This window comes from Tachysurus vachellii, chromosome 1 (genome assembly GCF_030014155.1).
Source record: "Tachysurus vachellii isolate PV-2020 chromosome 1, HZAU_Pvac_v1, whole genome shotgun sequence".
NCBI lineage: Eukaryota > Metazoa > Chordata > Actinopteri > Siluriformes > Bagridae > Tachysurus > Tachysurus vachellii.
The window spans coordinates 43,554,163-43,566,652 of record NC_083460.1 but is presented as its reverse complement, the minus strand read 5'-3'; positions in this window follow the sequence as shown (position 1 = coordinate 43,566,652).

Genomic DNA, 12,490 nt, shown 5'->3' with positions numbered 1-12,490 from the left:
ATTGACTATTTTTATGCTATCTTCCCCTGACCATACTTCAATTACAACAGATTCCTGTTCTTTCCCTGTACTAATAAGTTTATATCTTACCCCACTTTTAACGAAAGTTGCTACACCTCCACCTTTTCCTATTTCTCTATATCTCCTAATCAAATTATATCCATACAATACAAAGTCTAACTGTGGCTTTAACCATGTTTCTTGCACACATATTACAAGAGGTCTATCTGCTAGTTCTGAGACAAAACTCTTCAATTCCTGTCCATTTGCTATAAGGCTTCTATAGTTCCATTGCAATATAGCTAATATCATAAAAAGCCACCAGCCCATGACTGCGAATTTGCACTTCCTACCACTATCATTTCTTCAACTACTTCACAGCTAAGCCCTTTAATTCCTAGATATTTTTCCGCTGATTTAACTATTATTTTGATCTTCTCTGTCTTTTTGTCTGTTTGTGCCAAGCAGTTTATCACCTCAACCATAAACAACACGAATTCACTTTTTCCCATAACTAACATATCTTTCTTTTCCTCTATTTTTTCACATTTCTCACAAGACTTAGTGTTATTTACTTTGAGTTCTGGTTTATTGATTTCCTTTTCCTTAGACACTTTCTTTACAGCTTCTGCATATGTTATTCCTTGCAGCGATCTCACCCACTGCACCTCCATTGCTCTCTTGCTAGCTTCACATCCACGGTAGGCTGCACTGTGCTCCCCTCCACAATTACAGCATTTCAATTTAACTCCTTCCCCACATTTCCCATACTCATGCTCGACTGAACAACTACCGCATCTTTGTTTACCCTTACAGACCGCTGCTACATGGCCATATCTTTGGCACTTAAAACATCTCAGAGGGGGAGGGATGTATGCTCTGACCTCATAGCTCATGTAACCTATGAATAACTTACTTGGAAGTCTTGCTTCATCAAACTTAATCATAACAGACAGGCTATCGCATTTCTCCCCGTTTCTGGTTGTTTTAAGGCGTTTTACCTCCAGCACCTTTGCCCCTGCTAAATTGTCTTTAATTTGATCTTCATTGATATTTACCGGTATCCCTGTGATAACTCCTCGAATCAACGACTTATTTCCGGTCAAAACCGGAAATATGTGTGCTTTAACTCTCTTCATTTGAATATATTGTCTTCTGGTAAAGTAGGTTCCTGACTTTTGTATACTATCTGCTTAACTCACTTTGTTCTAGAGTAGTGTGATTTGAATTGTTATATTCTATACCATTGTTGATTTTTATAGTGTTGGTCCTTGTTGTTCTCTCAGCTGATTAATCAGGAGTAGTTTCAGTCTACCTTAAGGTGTGAATTGGGGGCAGGGCTTACCTATTTAAATTGAAGGTGAACCAGCCTACTCTTCAGTGTGCTTTAACTCTCTTCATTTGAATATATTGTCTTCTGGTAAAGTAGGTTCCTGACTTTTGTATACTATCTGCTTAACTCACTTTGTTCTAGAGTAGTGTGATTTGAATTGTTATATTCTATACCATTGTTGATTTTTATAGTGTTGGTCCTTGTTGTTCTCTCAGCTGATTAATCAGGAGTAGTTTCAGTCTACCTTAAGACTTCTGCCAAGACTTCCTTCTACAAGGAAAAGCTTGAAGCTTCCTCACATGACCCTCAGAAATTCCACAACATCATCTCTTCTCTGCTCAACCCCCCGGCTCCACCTTCTTCATCCTCCCTGACTGCAGAAGACTTTGCTTCTTTCTACCAGGAGAAGATTGAGGAAATCTGCCGGACCTTCACTTCAGCCCCGACTGCACTTACATCTCAGAGTATGGACTCCCCTACACCTTTGTTGTCACATTTCTCAACTGTAACAGCAGAAGAGATTCTAAAACTCATCCAGTCTTGCAATCCTACCACCTGCCCATTGGATCCACTCCCTTCCACTTTGCTGCAGACCATCTCGCAAGACCTTCTGCCCTTCATTACAACTATCACCAATAGATCCATAGCATCTGGTCAGGTACCAACTACCTTCAAGAGAGCAAGGGTTATTCCCATCCTGAAGAAACCTGCTCTGGATCCATCAGACATCAGTAACTACAGACCGGTATCACTTCTCTCGTTTCTTTCAAAAATTCTTGAACGCATTGTCTTTAATCAACTGTCTGTCTATCTCTCACAGAACAACCTCCAAGACCCCAACCAGTCTGGCTTTAAAGCAGCTCATTCCACAGAGACAGCCCTTTTAGATGTCTCTGAGAAACTACATGCTGCTAGATCAGCCAATCTCTCATCCGTCCTTATCCTCCTTGACCTTTCAGCAGCGTTTGATACGGTCAACCATAAGACTCTCTTAGCCACCCTCAGGAGTCTTGGGATATGCGGATCAGCTTGGGAATGGTTCGCTTCCTACCTGGAAGGACGCTCATATCAGGTAACATGGAGGGGAGTGACATCTGCTCCACGCAGACTCTCCACTGGCGTCCCACAGGGCTCAGTACTTGGTCCTCTTCTTTTCTCCCTGTATACTCACTCTCTTGGTGAAGTTATTTCCTCACATGGGTTCTCTTACCACTGCTATGCTGATGATACACAACTTATCTTCTCTTTCCCACCCGCAGATGCCACAGCTTCTGACCGGATCTCTGCATGTCTGGCAGAAATTTCATCATGGATGACTGCTCATCAGTTAAAGCTTAATCCTAGCAAAACTGAGCTGCTCTTCATCCCAGGTGATTCATCCCCAGGTCATGATCTTGCTATATCCTTGCACAACGATCTGATCTCCCCTTCAGCCACAGCTCGCAACCTTGGGGTAACCATGGACAATCAACTGTCCTTTTCCTCTCATGTTGCTAATGTGACTCGCTCATGTCGGTTTCTTCTCTACAACATTAGAAGGATTCGACCATTTCTGTCCACACAGGCTGCTCAGGTACTTGTTCAGTCTCTTGTCATTTCTAGACTGGATTACTGCAATGCACTGCTGACAGGTCTACCTATGAACGCAATCCGTCCTCTGCAAATGATCCAAAATGCAGCTGCCCGGCTTGTTTTCAACCTGCCAAAGTTCTCTCATACCACCCCGCTGCTGCGATCCCTCCACTGGCTTCCGGTAGCTGCACGCATCAGATTCAAAACACTGATGCTGGCCTACAAAGCCAAAAATGGACCAGCTCCCTCTTACCTCAAAGCCCTCATCACTCCTCGCACTGCACCCCGCACCCTCCGATCTACCAGCACTGCTCGACTGGTTCCACCATCTCTCAGGGTAAGAGGCAAGTATACTACAAGACTCTTCTCTGTACTGGCACCAAGGTGGTGGAACGAACTTCCCCTAGAGGTCCGGACAGCTGAGTCACTGGCTATTTTCAAGCGGCGGTTGAAGACCTACTTATTCAGGAAACACTTCAACTAGCACTTCTTTCATTATCTTTTGCATTTAAAAAAAAAAAAAAAAAAAAAAACACACCTTTTGACACTTTCATTGTAACTTAGAACGAATGTTTTAAACTCATGGTATCTTAAGTATGTAACTTAGTGATCCAGCATTAATGTATTCAATGTTAGAGATTTAAGCACTTATGTACGTCGCTCTGGATAAGGGCGTCTGCCAAATGCTGTAAATGTAAATGTAAAACACATTTTATTCTTCTGCCATCTATTGTACTCAGTTCTATGGCTTTCTTTTGTTGTTTTTTATTCCTACAGAAGATCAGCAGTGCTCCACTTCTTAATATCTTTGCATTTTTGACCTCGCCTAGCAATTTGTTTATCGACTTCGTCAAATGAATCAGATTCCACTCACCAAATGACGACCCCTCCTGAGACAGTGTCACAATCACTTTATACTCTTCATCTTGTGGTTTACTTACTGTTGCCATACCTTGTTCACTATCCGTTTCATCTATACTATATGTCGCCTTCTCCTTTTTTTTCCGTTTTCTCGATCGCATTACACTCCAAACACTCCTATCTCTCCCGCCTTCTTCTTCAAATCCCATCTCGCTTCCGGTCTCCTCACTTCCTTCCGCCATCTCCTACCCAGTCACAGTCTAGCTGTTGCCAACCAACCGCCACCAAGAACATCCCTGTGCATGACACTCACTCCTTCTTGTCTCTGCCAAACAAACCTCTCCCACCGATCTGCAGTTCTAAACTCCACCCCTTCATCCAATCATAATTCTCAGTATACCTGCAGAGGCGGGAATAAGAAGGACAAGGGCCAATCACAAAGAAATTAACTAACCTGCTGGGCAAAGCCACGTTTTTAGACAGTGTATTACTAACAAACTCTTAAAGGGGACGTGCACAATTATTTTATCACTATACACAGACACAGTTATGATATTATATGAACCACAAACAATCATAAATGCCCCATTACATGAAAAGAGAAGAAATGATACTTAATATAACCCTAGCTGGGCTACACTAATGTTTCAGCAGAACAAAGTGATTCAATGTATATGAGAATGGCCCTGACTCCATTCAAGCCCAGGTTTAACCCTAACCCAAGCCCAGGTTTAACATCCTGCCAAGCTAGAGCTCAATTCTCTCACTGAGATATAAAAAGGAAAGTTAAGCACTTTATTTAAACACACAATTTTCACATTTTATTTTTCTCTTACTTTGAAATGTAGCCCTACTTTATTTATGTAATGAGAGAACGTTATACATGTCTACAATCATACATATGTTCAGTTCTATGTTACGTGACAACAAATATTGTCAAAAGGTTTTTAAATTGTACTGAATTTATTTGATTTGACAGTCAGGTATTGATTACTTGCAGATGTTGATACAACAACTAGGCTACTTAAATATATATCACACTAACTATTTAGACATTATGATCTTCCGGACCTTTGCTTCAAGAAATTTTCTCTTATTGGACCTCTTTAAATTTTAGTTGAATACCTCTGCACTAGATTATTGAAATTATTATTAAGTAATTGCATTAACGCAAGAGGCTTTTATTTAGAAATTTGTATTAGAAGAAATTGCACATGTGATGAATGGTCATGTGACCACAAGCACAATATTATTGTTATTTTTATTTCTTTTTTTTACATATATAATTTTTATTTCTTTGTTATTGGTTTTGTTTTCCTTTCCCTTTTGAAACTGTTAACCTTTAAAAAGAAAGTTTATTAAGAATCGTTTAAGTAAGTGTCACGTGTAAGCGTGAGGGTGGAACTGACATCATTTCTGGAGAGCTTTGTTTTATCAGCTCCTCGGAAAAGTGTTCAAAAGTAGTTCATTACTTACTGTTTATGGATTTTCTGCACAAAATGTGATTGTTTAGTAACTTTTCTTTATTAAGATATTAGTAATCCAAGTTCTGAAGGTTGTAAAAGTGTTTAATGTAAAGTGTGAATTGACGTAATGGCGCCATTACACGTGCAGTAGGCTGCTGAAAGTCATTATGTAATGATGCACACTTAAGTTTTATCTCTGTTATGACTTATACAGTTATGTGTGTGTAAAGTTGGATCTGTTTGTTCTTAATGATCCACGACAGATTGGACTGTATTTGATGTGTTTTGTACATTATGAAAAACAGAAAAAGGGAAAAAAAAATCCTGTTTCTAACACCAGTTTTTACACGTGTTACACACACAATATGAAAGAAAAAGAGAAAGATAGAGAGGTTTATATGCAGTGGGTTTTCTTCTGCGTTGTGTTGAAAGTGTAAAACGGCGGAAGCGGAACAAAGCACAGCGGACACAGAGGGGAGCATCTGTGTGCATGTGCATCACGGACTCGTTCGTCACCGGTGAGTCTTCACGTCCGTCTCGCCGCAACAAGCCCGCCGCCGTCACCTCTAAGGACATCTAGACTGCCGTGCGTCTGTTGCTTCCCGGAGAGTTGAGGGTCGCTCAGCAGCAGGAGCTGCTGCCACAGAATTTCAGTTCCTCGACTCCACTTGCTGCTGATTGCTCCAGTAAGTCCATCTTTGTTTATGCAGAAGTATAGAAATGTCTGTAATTTATATATTTTCTATCATTTTTATTTTTCATCAGCTTACTCTTAAGGTTCTCTTGAGGATGCACTAAAATGTAGGTCATGCTAATGTGGTCATGTGGTGTTTCTCTCTCGCAGCTGATCAACATAAATAGACACTAGACATACAGAACATCTGCTGATGTTCTGTTGTTGGTGTCTTCGATGTTAGGAAACATACCTGAGGCAGTTTTATCTAAAAAAAACACCAATAATCTCTCACTGCCTTCGCCATTACTGCAGAGTTGTGTTTGATGGCTCTAATTTTGTTCATGGGTGAGTATTGCAGCATTATTGCTTTTTCAGCCATAAAGGTTTATATATAGCAACATACAAGGTTTCCAGATATGTTCTGGCTGTTAATGTTTTCAGAAGGAACGTCTGATTTATGGACTTTCTTTCTTTCTTTTTTCTTATCCCCTATCAGCATGTGTTACGACCCCAAATGATGTTTAGGGGTATGGTTGGGATGTAACAATATGAAATGATTATAAAGTTAGATTTCTGGTGTGTATGTAGCAATCAACGACACGAACAACAAATAGCGGGCAAAACCTGTCTATATTATCATACAGATTGTGGTGACAAAGGTGATAATATTTACTATATCTACAGAAACAAGATAACAAAAAAACACAAAGGGAAAACGAGACATGAGCGGTGCCAAAACAAAGAAATAAACAAAACAAAACTGCGCTAGCTTGAACATAACCCTCTAACCTGAACTACAAAGAAAAGTAATAAAACAAATCTTCAGCGTCGATGACGCCCTAACTAACCTATACTTCCTATCCAAACAAAAGATACAGAGGGTGGCACGCGCTCCTACCCTAGTGTGTCTAATACAGAAAAGCTTACCTACGTGTTGCACAATGTATGTCACGTGACGTACTCACCTGTCCAGTTTTCCCCAAAATAAATAAAGTCATATCCACGAAGCGAAGAAACACAAACATCCAGATGCCGAACGAGTGACCCTCAAGTCACATACACAAAGTGACCCTCAAGTCACGTACACAAAGTGACCCGCAAGTCACGTACACAAAGTGACCCGCAAGTCACGTACACAAAGTGACCCTCAAGTCACGTACACAAAATAACTAACAAATTGGGATACATGAACAGTCTGACATACTAAAACCGAATGAACAACAATAGAGCCCTCTAACTAATTAGCACACATCTTCTTTCTCCTTCTGTTTCTGTCTCTGTTTCTGATTCTAATCCTGATTCTGATTCTGGTTGGTTGGTAGATCGACGGGTGATGTCACACAGGATAATGAAGATTGACAGGAGATGTCCAATGGTAGGATCTGAAAAGATAGATAGTGGAGCAAAGAGAGAGAGAGAGAGAACAAGAACAAGCAAAACAGCGAACCCACAAACATAGTTCGTAACAGCATGCAAAGACCTGGACAATGGAAGTCAGATGCAGCGACACACCGCACACATTTTATTTGAGTTATTTTTGATTTTCTTTTACATGTTGGTTTTTATTTTTGTTGTAAAAAGATTTTTTTTGTTATTGTTTTGTGATGATTATTGTTAGTTTTTTTTAATGGTTAAACAGCTGTTCAGTCTTAATTCAAAGACTCTTGTTCAACAATTGTTCATTGTTTACTTTTTTGTTTAAGTTCAAATTAATAATTAATTTTAACAATTAATTTTTTTTTTGTATGGTGACCTTGAGTGTTCAGAAGGAACATCTGATTTATGGACTTTCTTTCTTTTTTCTTATTTTGGTTAAAATTAAAAAATATTGTTATTGTTCATGTTTTTTTTGTTTTTTTTTAATAAAAAGTTTACCTTTTATCAGTCTTCTTCCTCTCACTGTTACTTGTTTAGTTGTTTTTTTTATTTGTTTGTATATTAAGAATTGTTCTGTATGTGATGCAACAAGGTTTTGAGTTATGTTCTGTTTTGAGCTATGAGTTGTGTTAATTGTTTAATTCTGTTTTAAATATTAAATTCGAGTTAATAAAAATATTTTAAAAAGTTGGAGTTAAATTGTGAATCTCTTAGAAATTGTAGTTCCAGCCTGAAGAAACATTGCACTATGTGTTAGTCACTTATACACCTGACTTTGAACACGTCCCTGTCAACATCTGTCACGTGTACAACACCATGTTCATGTGATGCAACAAGTTCTCACTCAGATTCCTGAGAAGAAATGTTTACCTTCAGTAACTCCTCCTGGTGACTGTCTTCATCTTGTTCTCCTCCTCCAGTTGAGTGATGATCTCCTGATGGTTCTGCTGTTTCTCCTCACCTTCAGCCAGATTGACCTGAGGGAACAACACATACATTTACACACTTTTAAATACTGATTCATTACTCAGGAGAACAGTCTAAAATCTGAACAGGACAAAATGTTCCTAAAACGTGAAGAAACAAGCAGGTATAGCAGTCGTAGTTTAGTGAGAAGAAATGTTTACCTTCAGTAACTCCTTCTGGTCAATCAGAGTCTTCTTCCTCTCATTGTTCTTCCTCCAGGTGAGTGATGGACTCACTGTTCTCAGCCTGGAGGATACTGTGAGCCTCCTGCTCTCGCTCGTACTCCTAAAACACACGTGTGGTTCAAACTCAGATGCTTTCACATGTTCACACTCAAGGGTAGCTTAAAAATAGGAGGAAACCAGTACATACACGTGCACACACACATACAGTACATACACGCGCACGTGCACGCACATACATATACACACATGCACACACACATATACACACACATGCACACACACGGTTCACAAAAGTAGCCATGTATTTTTGAGAAGAAATGTTGTAACTCCTCTTGTGCTAGAGTCTTCATCATCTCCTCCTTCTCTTCTTGGAGGATTCTGTGAGTCTCTCGCTCTCACCCTCCTAAAACACACACATGGGGCAAGAGAGGTTTAAACTTGAGGGCAAATGACACAAAAAGAAACATTTATTGTATTATTTTTTGTTGTGTGTGTGTGTACAAGCGTCATGTATAAATCTGTGTTGTTTTTTTAACATTCAACTTCAGCACACAAACACAAAGGTCCTCAGCACACAAGCAGAATAAACGACAAGGTTCCATGGTTTTTGACTAGTCTATTGTGAACTGAAGTAGGATCATCCCTGCAGAGATTCCTGCAGTAATTAACAAGCAGGGACAGACTCCATTTTCCTTGGGATCTTTTCTCCATGTCTGTGATATCCTGGTGGAATCTCTCCCCATGCTCATCACTCACTGCTCCACACCATTGGGACTGCAAAAGACATGGACTTTTTCTTCTTGTTTAGCAGATGATGATGCAGATAAATGATTCAGATCAGTTACAACAATAATGAGGGGCCCAGCTCTTGTCTTGATCACCTAATTTTCACTATATAGTTGGTATGATGGCTTTTTTTACTTTCATACTTCACTTGTGAGGTGCAAATGTAACCTCCTCACACATGTAGTTATCAGCATTGTTTACACAGTTTTAAGGCATCTTGGTTTCTGAGGGAAAATATCACGCAAATGTTCCTTGGAAGGGGGGCACGGTGGCTTAGTGGTTAGCACATTCGCCTCACACCTCCTGGGTTGGGGGTTTGATTCCAGCCTCCACCTTGTGTGTGTGGAGTTTGCATGTTCTCCCCGTGCCTCGGGGGTTTCCTCCAGGTACTCCGGTTTCCTCCCCCGGTCCAAAGACATGCATGGTAGATTGATTGGCATCTCTGGAAAATTGTCTGTAGTGTGTGATTGTGTGAGTGAATGAGAGTGTGTGTGCCCTGTGATGGGTTGGCACTCCTTCCAGGGTGTATCCTGCCTTGATGCCCGATGAGGCCTGAGATAGGCACAGGCTCCCCGTGACCCGAGATAGTTCGGATAAGCGGTAGAAGATGAGTGAGAGAGAGAGTGAGTGTTCCTTGGAAATGTTACCAAATGTACCTGACTGATGTGTAGCTATGGCCAAGACAAATGTACACTGCAATAAAAGACCAATAAATTACAGTTAGGTAATAATCTTTCATCTCAAAGTGAGTAGAAATGTATAAACTTTCATATGGTACCATTTTCATCCTTCTACCATACTTTGTCGAGAATTTACAAGGCATCATGTTCATCATATTACAGTTAGCACATTTTATCTCTGAATTTGATCATTTCCCAAAATTTGTCGAGCAGTGTTACCTTTAATATTAAGTCAAATTCCACATCCTAGTTCAACACCATTGCCACAGCAAAGATAACATTAAAGCACCATAAAGTTAGTGTGGCTTTTTCAGGATCTATAAAAAATAAACAGGACATTTGGACAGATTGTGTTTTAAATGCCACTCATATATCCACTCGTATAAATTATAATAACTCCTAATAATTTCTTGTTTATAGAATCATTGCCTAAAAGCAACATTGCAGTCACAATTGGGCAATGATTAGCCACGGCCAAAACACAGCTTTTCTCATATTCTGATATTCAGTATAGCCGCATTTGCTTTTGCAATATTTATCAAATAACAGTAAATGTTTACGGTCACCTTAATATCAGATCCGTATCCGGTTCATCCCTAAACTAAAGGTTACCTAACGTGAAGGTTATTATAAAACCAAAGAGAGAATTTATTTGAAATGGAATATTTAAAAATCACATATAAGTTTGATGGTCAGGTGTCCACAAATATTTGGCCATATTGTGTTTAAACTAGTTGCCGATGTGATTTGTAGCAACATGAAAGCGACTTCATTTCCTGCTATAGTTCCTGCAAAAGGTACAAAGTTTGCACCTCTCTCCTTTGAGAGAAAAAACTCTCCTTTTTCTCTCCTGAAAAAACTGACAGTGTCAGCAGTCAGGAGAGTGAAGCTTTCCTCCATTTCACTTTGTTTTTTATTAGTTTTGTTTTTTTCTTTTTTTTTTGAAAACTACCTGACAGCAGCTTAAAGCTGTCTAGAGGCTGGTGTAGAGGAAATGTTAAATATCATGAGTGTTTTTATATAATTGTTATGTGCTTTTACAGTAAATTCTGTGTGAAAGACTAGGGAGAAAGAACAAGAAGCCCTTATTCTAACTGTTACATTTGTACATTTTAGAAAGATGGGAACTTTAGGGGTGTGTGTGTGTGTGTGTGTGCAGGTGCTCGATAAGATATGAAGATGGAATGTGGCCTTGCTGAGGTGATAACTCAAAGGGAGACATCTTCAGTAACCAGGGAGGATGCATGAACACACACACACACACACACCTGGGGTACAAATAAGAGCACTGAAATACTAGAATTTGCCTCTACACAGTGAAGTTTTAGCTCTCCTTTTTGTCAGTTTAGTAAATGTACATGACCCAACAGATAAAAAAGAAAAGAAAGAATTATTCATTCATTCATTCATTTTCTACCGCTTATCCGAACTACCTCGGGTCACGGGGAGCCTGTGCCTATCTCAGGCGTCATCGGGCATCAAGGCAGGATACACCCTGGATGGAGTGCCAACCCATCGCAGGACACACACACACACACACACACACACACACACTCTCATTCACTCACGCAATCACACACTACGGACAATTTTCCAGAGATGCCAATCAATCTACCATGCATGTCTTTGGACCGGGGGAGGAAACCGGAGTACCCGGAGGAAACCCCCGGAGGCGCGGGGAGAACATGCAAACTCCACACAAACAAGGTGGAGGTGGAATCGAACCCCCAACCCTGGAGGTGTGAGGCGAACGTGCTAACCACTAAGCCACCGTGCCCCCCTAGAAAGAATTATTTAATCCCTGAAAAATAATTTTAAAGAAGCATAAAGAAATAATAATGATGGGACTTGCAGTGATTGTTTTCAGTAAAGTCGATATGGCAGATGGGATGGTTATTAAATCAGATAGAGAGAAAAGAACTAAAGGATCTAATGAGTGAAAACAACCTGATAGACGTGTGGAGAGAGTGAAATGTAGGAAGAAAAGAAGAGATATAGTGAAAAACTTACAGGACAACGATTGACTTTATTTTATGTACAAGAAATGTAGAAAACTTTACAGACAAAATCAGATATAAGGAAACAAGTTTGAGTATCATGAGCTTTTATTTTTTAAGACTGGAATAATGTAGACAGGGGACAAAGTGTATGGATTCTAAATACAGAAAGTTTACAGAAAAAACACTATGATTTTAAGATTAGAGAAATTATAGAAAAAGAAAAAGGAAATGAAATGAATGAGGAAGATAATGTTAGATTTTTAATTTAGCATTTTTAATTAAATATTGTAAAATGGGAGAAAGAAAGAAAGAAAGAAAGAAAGAAAGAAAGAAAGAAACCAGAAATAACAAAATATCGGAGGATCAAAGTAAAAGTATTTTTTTAAAGGGGTGGTAAAACACGTTTTTTCGAAGGCTTGATTGTGTTTGTGGGGTGCACTGTAACATGTGTTCATGCTTCGTTTTTTAAAAAATTGCTCTGTCCCTCCTTGTAAAACGGTCTGATGGTTTCCGGGTTCTATGAAGCCAGTCCCTCAAAAATAGCAATGGGCTTAGATTGGTTAGCTGGCCCAGTGTGTTGTGATTCGC